This window comes from Mustela lutreola, chromosome X, assembly GCF_030435805.1.
Source record: "Mustela lutreola isolate mMusLut2 chromosome X, mMusLut2.pri, whole genome shotgun sequence".
Classification (NCBI taxonomy): domain Eukaryota; kingdom Metazoa; phylum Chordata; class Mammalia; order Carnivora; family Mustelidae; genus Mustela; species Mustela lutreola.
The window spans coordinates 44817851-44830689 of record NC_081308.1 but is presented as its reverse complement, the minus strand read 5'-3'; positions in this window follow the sequence as shown (position 1 = coordinate 44830689).

Genomic DNA, 12839 nt, shown 5'->3' with positions numbered 1-12839 from the left:
AGTGAATTTGCCCCTGGAGAGGGGAGTTGTGCTTGCTGCTATCAGGGAAGCCCTTCCAGAAGAGTGAATAATTTCTCCTCATGCATTCCATGTGTTTTTCAGATTGCTGTTTTCTCACTGTTTGTGTCTGGGTTGCTTGCCTGCCTGAACCAGTGCACTGCACTTTGGGTTCTATCCCATCCAGGTCAGCTGAGGTTTAAAACTCCTAACTTAAGGGACCTTGTATGGCAGGGGCCTGCACTCATCTTCTGTGGAAGGGTCTCGCCATGTTGGAATTGAGGCAGGTTTAACCCAGAAGGGTTGTCCCACTAGCGTGCAGGAGCAAGCCTAGGGTCCTCCTACTACTGTGCCATCTTAGCTCCTCTGTATTACATTGATTGACTTGTGAATGTGGGACCACATTTGCATCATAGGAATAAATTCAACTTGATCATAATGATTTTTTAAAAGTATTTTTGGATTTGTGTTGCTAATAATTTTTTCAGGACTTTGCATCTATGTTCATCAAAGATATTGGCCTGTAGTTCTCTCTCTCCCATCCCCCCTCCCTCTTTTGTAGTGTCTGTATCTGGTTTTGGCATCAGGGTGATGCTATCCTCATAGAATGAATTTGGATGTTTTCTTTCCTCTTCTATTTTTGGAGTAGTTTGAGAAAAATAGGTATTAACTCTTCTTTAAATATTTAATAGGCCTCATATGTGAAGCTGTGTGGACCTGGAATTTTGTTTGTTGTTTGTTTTTTGGTGACAGATTCAATTGCATTACTATCATTATTGGTCTGTTAAAATTTTCCATTTCTTCATGATCCAGTTTTGGGAGGTTATATGTTTCTAGGAATTTATCCATTTCTTCTAGGTTGGCCATTTTGTTGTCATATAATTTTTCATCACATTCTCTTACAAGCCTTTGTATTTCTGTGGTATTGGTTTTTATTTCTCCTCTTTCATTTATGATTTTATTTATTTAAATCCTCTCTCAATATATTTTTTGATGAGTCTGCCTAAATGTTTGTCAATTTTGTTGATCTTTTCAAGGAACCAGCTCCCGTTTTCACTGATCTGTTCTCGGTTTTTTTGTTTGTTTGTTTGTTAGTTTCTATGTCATTTATTTCTACTCTAGTCTCTTTTTTCCTTCCTTCTGCTGGCTTTGGGTTTCATTTGTTCTTCTCTTTCTCACTCCTTTAGATATAAAGTTAGGTTGCTTATTCAACATTTTTCTTGCTTCTGGAAGTAGGTCTTTATTCCTATAAACTTCCCTCTTAGAAGCACTTTTGCTGCATCCTAAAAGCTTTGGATTGTTGTGTTTTCATTTTCATTTGTCTTTATGTATTTTTGGATTTCCTCTTATTTCTTGGTTGACCCATTCATTATTTAGTAGCATTTGTTAATTTCCATGTACTTATGGTCTTCCCAGATTTTTTCTTGTGTTTTGTTTCTACTTTCATAGCATTGTTATCAGAAAAGATGCACATCTTTCAGAACTCAGTCATTTATTCTACACTTTTAAGATTGTTGACAACTCTGGATACCACTCTGCTGTTTTTGTCTCATGTTTTCAGTAAAATTGAATGACTTTTAAGACTGCGGCAAAATGCTCAGAACACACAAAGAGGTTAAGTATGGCTTTTTTCTTCTTGACATGTACTTACATTTTCTGCTTTGAGAGGAAAAAGCAATTTGTTTGAATGTTTTCTGAGAGGGAAAAATCACTGCCACTTATAATGTCCTGCTGTCACTCCAAAACTGTCCTGAGGAGAGTCCTTTATTGAAAAAAATTGTTCCTGGTAAAAAGAATGCAAGTTGGAAGCTTGTAGTTGGCTTCTGAGAAAACAATGACAGAAGGAAAGGAAAATGGAGAATCTTCTATTTTAAAAAATCAAGAAGTCTGATAAGAGATGGAGTATTTAGAAAGAGAGTTAAAAAACTGGGTAATTGCTAATAAGGAAAGAATTCTGGGGGGGGGGGAGTCAGAGATATTTAGAAGAAAATTTATGAAAAATTTCCAAAGGATATGTAATATCAATGCTCTTTCCCATCGTCCCACAAACACCTTGATATGGCTGTGATATGCTATATGTTTATTGTCAAATAAAACGTATATATTACTATGTAAGTTTTAATATCTAAGTAGCACTAAAATTTTTGTGGGTGTCATCAGTTTTCTGTGTTCCACACTTTTGGAAGCTCTTATTTTCAGGAAAGAGAAAGGGCTTTGAACTTAGGGCCATATTAGAAAGTTACACATGAAGATGGTGAAACAGGTGAACAGACAATTAACAGTCATTAACAGTCTTCTGTATAATTAGCCATTTTGCATTTCACAACCTAAGATAATCCCTCAGTCCTAGATTATGGTATCCTTTACAAACAGTTGCTGAATAGCACATGCCACTCCAGGAAGACCATCTACCCTGTGCCTGTGTTAGCCACACATCAGTGTGGTGGGAAATATACCAGGACACCTGGGATCCTTAGACTATATATACATGGGGAATATAAGGCTGGGGACAAGATCATTGATATTTCTATCTTATCTTTTTTGTCCACACACCTAAGTCCTGGAACGATTGTACATTTAGGAGCTTTGTGCTGTGAGGGCATAGAATAATTGGCTGTAAATGATTCACATTTACACTCACTGGACCATCACAGAGTATCAGTGGTGGAGTAGCGCCCTCCAGTGGACACTGGAAGAAATTGTACAATCCTGGGTTGTTTGGGAAGCCAGCATTTTGGCTAGCTTCTTTTTAGCATGTATGGAAGGATTCTCTGAAGTCAGCATATAGCTGCTATCTGTCTCCAAAGGGTTCAAGAAATGAACCTTCTGACATCAAAAGATACTTCATTTTGCATTATTTCCTCTGAAATAAGAGTTTCAGGCATCAAGTCTCGGCACAGTGTTATCCAGCAGAAAAAAAAGATAGCCCTCTCCCATACTTCTCTTATGAGGAGCAAGAATCATTCCCAGAAATCTCCTACCCCCAATTCTATTTCCAATTATATTTTCCTGAGCCTTAAAAAGATCTTTGTCCATTTGGGATATTAGTGATGAGCTTCCATCATCTTCCACCCACTAAAACTCCAACTTCTTCCTTTTTAAAAATTTTATTTATTTATTTGACAGACAGAGATCACAAGTAGGCAGAGAGGCAGGCAGAGGGGGGGGGGAAGCAGGCTCCCTGCTGAGCAGAGAGCCCGATGAAGGGCTCAATCCCAGGACCCTGAGACCATGACCTGAGACAAAGGCAGAGGCTTTAACCCACTGAACCACCCAGACACCCCAAAACTCCAACTTCTTTATTTGTGCTCTTTCAGACAACTCTAATCTGTGTTGGATAATGAGGAGACAATGGGGACAGTTTTTGTATTGGGTCTTGGGGTCCAAATAAGATAGACTTTTCCCAAATCTGCCTGTCAGGCACTGTGTTGGATTCTGAGATGCAAAAACTAGTGAGACAGACTTCATGATTTCTGCTAAAAGAGACATAAAACATAAAAGAAACTATAGCAAACAGGTATAAGAGCCTCTGAGATCAAGACATTCAGGATACTCTGACATCACACAGAATGGAAATCCCTCCGGGGTTGCAGTGGACTCTAAAGGAAGAAAGTTCTAAGCTGAGACCCAAAAAGACAGTAAGAGACAGACAGACAGACAGACAGACAAGTGTGGGGGAACACGTTTTCTACATAGTGGGAACAACATATCTGAGGCCCTGAAAGTCAGAAAGAGCTTGGTTCACAAAAGGAACAGAATTCTATCCTAGCTCTGATACTAGTGCACTGAGTTTCTTTGCTTACATATATATTATATCATGAAAGCCCTGTCATATTTTAATTTTTTGAATCTTGAGTACCCTAATCAGGAATGGAACTAGGGGTCTAGGAACCTGGTGTGGGGTGGAGGCTTTAATATATACCTTTTGTTATGTGCTGATATTTTCATTCTGTGAAAGTAATATATAACCAGAAATAAATAATCAACCTACTGAACCAGCCAGGTGCCCCTGCATCATCATTTTTAAGTTCTTCATGATATCAGATTTCATGGGTATAGCAAATTCATTTAATTACTGCCCACACTGATAAACATGTAGGTTTTTTTTTTTTTTCTGGTTGCCTGCTAATTTCAAAGAGCAAGGTATAGAACAGTGTGCTCAGTGTGCTACCACTTAAAAATGGATGGGGGAGACATTTATCAATATACTTAACTCACTTGGAGAGTTACTGAATTCTTTACTAAGTGAATGTTATAAACTATTTTTTAATCCATAAAAATTCAAAAATAAGTCATTTATTCCCACATGAGTGTACTATAATAAAAATGGCCTGCAAAGCCTGTTACCGAGAAGCCAACCTCCTTCAATCCTTTCAGACTCTTCAACCTCCAGTCCCTGCCTGCTACCTAAAGAGGAAGGAAACAGGTTCTCAAACCTGATCCTTCGCTGTAACATAACAATGAGTACCATTTAACTTCATGAATCAATTGTCATCACCAATTAGCACCCTAGGAGCATTCATCCTGTACTGTGCAGCAACTGTCTAGTAACAAGGGCCCTTGTGTTTTGAGGATCCCAAGAAGTAGTGATGTATTTTGTGCAGGATAGAAATAATTAGGCGATAATGTTCATCACACAGAAAAGCCCACCTTGCTTTTATGCCCTGCTTATGATCTCTTATATGATTTTGATGGTTTCTTGTATCACACTTCCATTTGAATTTATTTTTGTGTATGGTGTAAGAAAGTGGTCCAGTTTCATTCTTTTACATGCTGCTGTCTAATTTTCCCAGCACCATCTGTTGAAGAGACTGTCCTTTTCTCATTGGATATTTTTTCATGGTTTGCAAAAGATTAGTTGACCATACAATTGTGGGTTTATTTCTAGGTTTTCTATTTGGTTCTATTGATCTATGTGTCTACTTTTGTGCCAGCATCATACTGTTTTGATAATTATGGCTTTGTAGTATAATTTGAAGTCAGAATTGTGATGCCTCCACCTCTGCTATTCTTTTTCAAGATTGCTTTGGCTATTCTGGGTCTTTGGTGGTTCCGAACAAATTTTAGGATTGTTTGTTCTAGCTCTGTGAAAAAAATTGCTATTGATATTTTGATAAGGGTAGAATTAAATGTGTAGATAGCTTTGAATACTATAGACCTTTTAACAATATTTGTTCTTACAATCCATGAGCATGGAATGTCTTTCCATTTCTTTGTGTCCTCTTCAATTTCGTTTATCACTGTTTTATAGTTTTCAGGTCTTTTACTTCCTTAGGTAAGTTTATTACTAAGCATTTTATATTTTTGATGCAGTTGTAAATGGGATTGTTTTCTTAATTTCTATTTCTGCTGCTTCATTATTGATGTATAGAAATGCAACAGATTTCTGTATATTGATTTTGTATCCTATAACTTTAGTGAATTTGTTGATCAGTTCTAGCAGTTTTTTGGTGGAGTTTTTCGGGTTTTCTATGTAGAGTATCATGTCATCTGCAAGTAGTGAAAGTTTTAGTTTTTCTCTACTGATTTGGATGCATTTCATTTCTTTTTCTTGTCTGATTGCTGTGGCTAGTACTTCCAGTACTGTGTTGGATAAAAGTGCTGAGACCTGGACATCCTTGCCTTGTTCCTGACCTTAGGGGAAAAGCTCTCTGTTTTTCTTCATTGAGGACTGTTAGCTGTGGGCTTTTCATATATGGCTTTTATTATGTCAAGTTATGTTCCCTCTAAACCTACTTTGTTGAGGCTTTTTATCATGAGTGGATGTTATGCTTTTTCTGTGTATTGAAATGATCATATGGTGCTTATCTTGATTGATTTGCAAATATTGAACCACCGTCACAACCCAGGAATAAATGGCACTTGATCATGGTGAATGATTTTCTTATATATATATATTGTTGAACTTGGTTTGCTAGTTTTTTTTATCGGCTTCTATTTCTCTTTTTTAGTGAAGTGTTAATCTGCTTTCGGTATCCGGGTAATGTTGGCCTCATAGAATGAATTTGGAAGTTTTCCTTCCTTTTCCATTTTTTTGTATAGTTTCAGAATAGGTATTAACTCTTCTTTAAATTTTTGGTAGAATTCCCTGGGAAGCTATGTGGTCCTGGACTTTCATTTCTTGGGAATTTTTTTGATTACTGATACAATTTCTTTGCTGGTTATCAGTCTGCTCAAGTGTTCTATTTCTTCCTGTTTCAGTTTTGGTAGTTCATATGTTTTCTAGGAATGTATCCATTTCTTCTACATGGTCCAATTTTGAGGCATATAGTTTTTCATAATATTCTCCAATTATTGTATTTCTGTGGTGTTGGTTGTTATTTCTCTTCTCCCACTTGTGATTTTATTTATTTGACTTTTACTCTTTTTTTATTCTTGAAAAGTCTGGCTAGAACTTTATAAATTTTATTAAATTTTTCAAAGAACCAGCTCCTGGTTTTATCAATCTGTTCTAATGTGTTTATTTGTTTGTTTGGTTTTTAGTTTCTACTTCATTTATTTCTTCACTAATCTTTCTTATTTACTTCCTTCTGCTGGTTTTAGGTTTTGTTTGTTCTTCTTCTAGCTTCTTTAGGTTTAAGTTACTTAAGTTAACTAAAGTATTTAAGTTTAGGTTATTCATGATTTTACTTACTTCTTGAAGTAGGCCTGTATTTCTCTAACTTTCCCTCTTAGAACCACTTTGTCTGCATCTCGAAGATTTCGGACCATTATGTTTTCATTTTCATTTTTTTCCATGTACATTTTTTTAAAAGATTTTATGTATTACTTGACAGAGAGAGAGACAGAGAAAGAAGGAACACAAGCAGAGGGAGTGGGAGAGGGAATAGCAGGCTTCACACTGGGCAGGGAGACTGATGCGGGGCTCAATCCCAGGACCCTGGGACAATGACCTGAGCAAAAGGCTAACGCTTAATGACTGAGCCACACAGGAACCCCTCCATGTACATTTAAAAAATTTTTTTGTATTATTTCTTGGTTGACCCATTTATTATTTAATAGCATGTTATATAACCTTCATCTATTTGTGGTCTTTCCAGATTTTTCCTGGTGGTAGACTTTTAATTTCATAGCCTTGTGGTTATAAAAGATGCATATGACTTTGATCTTGAATTTGTTGAGGTTGTTTTGTGGCCTAATATGTGATATATTCTGGAGAATGTTCCATGTGCATTTGAAAAGAATGTGTATTCTGGCATTTTAGGATGGAATGTTCTGAATATATTTGTTAAATCCATTTAGTCCAGTGTGTCATTCAAAGCCATTGTTTCGTTGTTGATTTTCTGTTTAGAAGATCTTTCGATTGATGTAAGTGGGGTGTTGAAGTTCCCTACTATAACTGTATTGTTGATTAGTTCCTTTATTTTTATTAACTGCTTTATATATTTGGGTGCTCCCATGTTGGGTACATAAATATTGAAATCATTGTATTTTCTTCTTGGACCATCCCCTTTATTATTATATGGTGTCCTTTTTGTCTCTTGTTACAGTCTTTGTTTTAAAGTCTATTTTTTCTGATATAAGTATTGCTACCCTTGTGGGTATTTTTTTTTTTGACACCCATTTGCATGATAGATATTTCTCCATCCTCTCAGTTTCAATTTGCAGATTATTTAGGTCTAAAATGAATCTCTTGTAGGTAGCATATAGATGGGTCATGCTATTTTTATCCATTCTGTCATCATATGTCTTTTGCTTGGAGCCTTTAATTAATTTACATTCAAAACAAATATTGATAGATAGTATTTATTGTATGTTTCTGGAGATTTTCTCTGATCCTTCCTTGTTTTTCTCTCTTTCATGTTTTGCTGACTTTCTTTATGGTATATTTGGATTTCTTTCTCTTTATTATTTGATTGTTGATTAGGGGTTTTTGATATATGGTTAGCATTAGTTTCTGTATAAACTCTTCTACATACAGTAGTCTATATTAAGTTAATAGTCATTTGTTTGAGCCCATTCTTTACTCCTTTCCTCTCCATGTTTTAGAGTTTTATTTTGTGAGTTCCTTGACTGACTTTTTTACAGAAATATTCATTCTTACTGCTTTTGTGTTCATACTGCTTTGGAATCTTCTTTTGACTCAATGAGTCCCCTCTAATATACCTTGCAGGGCTGATGAAGAGGTCATGAACTCCTTTAGTTTTTGCTTCTGACAGTGTTGAATTTATATGAGATTTTATTAATTAATTAATTTACTTATTGCTGGGGTGTGTGTGTGTGTGTGTATTTGGGTGTCCACATCTAGGATGCCTGGAGTGGATGAATATTTGCTGCTAAATTAAAAATAAAACCCAGAAGGGTAGCAATACTTCTATCTGTGCTTTCTGTATGTATGTATACATGTTTTCTGTATATATGTGTTTTCTTTCTGAGTCTGTCTTGGAAGTACACATTTTTTAAATAAAATTTCCATATCCCAGTACAATAGTTAGGAAAAAAAAAGTGGAACCTCAGATTCCACATTTGGTGAAGGGGATGGATACTAGAAATTGCAATATGTCCAAAAGTAGTAATCATAAACATTATTCTTTTTTATTTTTTTTTAAATTTTCTATTTTTTATAAACATATATTTTTATCCCCAGGGGTACAATTCTTTGAATCACCAGGTTTACACACTTCACAGCACTCACCAAAGCACATACCCTCCCCAATGTCCATAATCCCAACCCCTTCTCCCAAACCCCACCCCAGCAACCCTCAGTTTGTTTTGTGAGATTAAGAGTCACTTATGGTTTGTCTCCCTCCCAATCCCATCTTGTTTCATTGATTCTTCTCCTACCCACTTAAGCCCCCATGTTGCATCACCACTTCCTCATATCAGGGAGATCATATGATAGTTGTCTTTCTCTGCTTGACTTATTTCACTAAGCATGTTACGCTCTAGTTCCATCCATGTTGTCGCAAATGGCAAGATTTCATTTATTTTGATGGCTGCATAGTATTCCATTCTGTATATATACCACATCTTTTTTTTTAATTTTTAATTTTTTATAAACGTATATTTTTAGTCCCCAGGGATACAGGTCTGTGAATCACCAGGTTTACACATTTCACAGCACTCCCCAAAGCACATACCCTCCCCAATGTCCATATTCCCACCCCCTTCACCAAAACCCCCTCCCCCCAGCAACCCTCAGTTTGTTTTGTGATATTAAGAGTCACGTATGGTTTGTCTCCCTCCCATTCCCATCTTGTTTCATTTATTCTTCTCCTACCCACTTAAGCCCCCATGTTGCATCACCACTTCCTCATATCAGGGAGATCATATGATAGTTGCCTTCTCTGCTTGACTTATTTCGCTAAGCATGATACGCTCTAGTTCCATCCACATCATCGCAAATGGCAAGATTTTATTTCTTTTGATGGCTGCATAGTATACAATTGTGTATATATACCACATCGTCTTGACCCATTCATCTGTTGATGGACATCTAGGTTCTTTCCATAGTTTGGCTATTGTGGACATTGCTGCTATAAACATGCGGGTGCACGTGCCCCTTTGGATCACTACGTTTGTATCTTTAGGGTAAATACCCAGTAGTGCAATTGCTGGGTCATAGGGCAGTTCTATTTTCAATATTTTGAGGAACCTCCATGCTGTTTTCCAGAGTGGCTGCGCCAGCTTGCATTCCCACCAACAGTGGAGAGGGTTCCCCTTTCTCCGCATCCTCGCCAGCATCTGTCATTTCCTGACTTGTTGATTTTAACCATTCTGACTGGTGTGAGGTGATATCTCATTGTGGTTTTGATTTCTAATTCCCTGATGCCGAGTGATATGGAGCAGTTTTTCATGTGTCTGTTGGCCATCTGGATGTCTTCTTTGCAGATATGTCTGTTCATGTCCTCTGCCCATTTCTTGATTGGATTATTTGTTCTTTGGGTGTTGAGTTTGCTAAGTTCTTTCTAGATTTTGGACACTAGTCCTTTATCTGATATGTCGTTTGCAAATATCTTCTCCCATTCTGTCAGTTGTCTTTTGATTTTGTTAACTGTTTCCTTTGCTGTGTAAAAGCGTTTGATCTTGATGAAATCCCAATAGTTCATCTTTGCCCTTGCTTCCCTTGCCTTTGGCGTTGTTCCTAGGAAGATGTTGCTGCAGCTGAGGTCGAAGAGGTTGCTGCCTGTGTTCTCCTCAAGGATTCTGATGGATTCCTTTCGCACATTGAGGTCCTTCATCCATTTTGAGTCTATTTTTGTGTGGGGTTTAAGGAAATGGTCCAATTTCATTTTTCTGCATGTGGCTGTCCAGTTTTTCCAGCACCATTTATTGAAGAGGCTGTCTTTTTTCCATTGGACATTTTTTCCTGCTTTGTCGAAGATTAGTTGACTGTAGAGTTGAGGGTCTATTTCTGGGCTCTCTATTCTGTTCCATTGATCTATGTGTCTGTTTTTGTGCCAGTACCATGCTGTCTTGATGATGACAGCTTTGTAATAGAGCTTGAAGTCCGGAATTGTGATGCCACCAACGTTGGCTTTCTTTTTCAATATCCCTTTGGCTATTCGAGGTCTTTTCTGGTTCCATATAAATTTTAGAATTAGTTGTTCCATTTCTTTGAAAAAGATGGATGGTACTTTGATAGGAATTGCATTAAATGTGTAGATTGCTCTAGGTAGCATAGACATTTTCACAATATTTATTCTTCCAATCCAGGAGCATGGAACATTTTTCCATTTCTTTGTGTATTCCTCAATTTCTTTCATGCGTACTTTATAGTTTTCTGAGTATAGATTCTGTGCCTCTTTGGTTAGGTTTATTCCTAGGTATCTTATGGTTTTGGGTGCAATTGTCAATGGGATTGACTCCTTAATTTCTCTTTCTTCTGCCTTGCTGTTGGTGTAGAGAAATGCAACTGATTTCTGTGCATTGATTTTATATCCTGACACTTTACTGAATTCCTGTATAAGTTCTAGCAGTTTTGGAGTGGAGTCTTTTGGGTTTTCCCCATAGAGTATCATATCATCTGCGAAGAGTGATAATTTGACTTCTTCTTTGCTGATTTGGATGCCTTTAATTTCCTTTTGTTGTCTGATTGCTGAGGCTAGGACCTCTAGTACTATGTTGAATAGCAGTGGTGATAATGGACATCCCTGCCGTGTTCCTGACCTTAGCGGAAAACCTTTCAGTTGTTCTCCATTGAGAATGATATTTGCGGTGGGTTTTTCATAGATGGCTTTGATGATATTGAGGTATGTGCCCTCTATCCCTGCACTTTGAAGAGTTTTGATCAGGAAGGGATGCTGTACGTTGTCAAATGCTTTTTCAGCATCTATTGAGAGTATCTATGGTTCTTGTTCTTTCTTTTATTGATGTGTTGTATCACATTGACTGATTTGCGGATGTTGAACCAACCTTGCAGCCCTGGAATAAATCTCACTTGGTCGTAGTGAATAATCCTTTTAATGTACTGTTGAATCCTATTGGCTAGTATTTTGTTGAGTATTTTCGCATCTGTGTTCATCAAGGATATTGGTCTATAGCACTCTTTTTTAATGGGATCCTTGTCTGGTTTTGGGATCAAAGTGATGCTGGCCTCATAAAATGAGTTTGGAAGTTTTCCTTCCATTTCTATTTTTTGGAACAGTTTCAGGAGAATAGGAATTAGTTCTTCTTTAAATGTTTGGTAGAATTCCCCCGGGAAGCTGTCTGGCCCTCGGCTTTTGTTTGTTTGGAGATTTTTAATGACTGTTTCACTCTCCTTACTGGTTATGGGTCTGTTCAGGCTTTCTATTTATTCCTGGTTCAGTTGTGGTAGTTTATATGTTTCTAGGAATGCATCCATTTCTTCCAGATTGTCAAATTTATTGGCGTAGAGTTGCTCAGAGTATGTTCTTATAATAGTTTGTATTTCTTTGGTGTTAGTTGTGATCTCTCCTCTTTCATTCATGATTTTATTTATTTGGGTCCTTTCTCTTTTCTTTTTGATAAGTCTGGCCAGGGGTTTATCAATTTTATTAATTCTTTCAAAGAACCAGCTCCTAGTTTCGTTGATTTGCTCTATTGTTGTTTTGTTTTCTCTTCATTGATTTCTGCTCTGATCTTTATGATTTCTCTCTTCATGCTGGGCTTAGGGTTTCTTTCTTGTTCTTTCTCCAGCTCCTTTAGGTGTAGGGTTAGGTTGTGTACCTGAGACCTTTCTTATTTCTTGAGAAAGGCTTGTACCGCTATATATTTTCCTCTCAGGACTGCCTTTGTTGTGTCCCACAGATTTTGAACCGTTGTATTTTCATTATCATTTGTTTCCATGATTTTTTTCAATTCTTCTTTAATTTCCCGGTTGACCCATTCATTCTTTAGAAGGATGCTGTTTAGTCTCCATGTATTTGGGTTCTTTTCAAACTTCCTTTTGTGGTTGAGTTCTAGCTTTAGAGCATTGTGGTCTGAAAATATGCAGGGTATGATCCCAATCTTTTGATACCGGTTGAGTCCTGATTTAGGACCGAGGATGTGATCTATTCTGGAGAATGTTCCATGTGCACTAGAGAAGAATGAGTCTTCTGTTGCTTTGGGATGAAATGTTCTGAATATATCTGTGATGTCCATCTGGTCCAGTGTGTCATTTAAGGCCTTTATTTCCTTGCTGATCTTTCGCTTGGATGATCTGTCCATTTGAGTGAGGGGAGTGTTGAAAGTCCCCTACTATTATTGTATTATTGTTGATGTGTTTCTTTGATTTTGTTATTAATTGGTTTATATAGTTGGCTGCTCCCACGTTGGGGGCATAGATATTTAAAATTGTTAGATCTTCTTGTTGGACAGACCCTTTGAGTATGATATAGTGTCCTTCCTCATCTCTTATTATAGTCTTTGGCTTAAAATCTAATTGATCTGATAGAAGG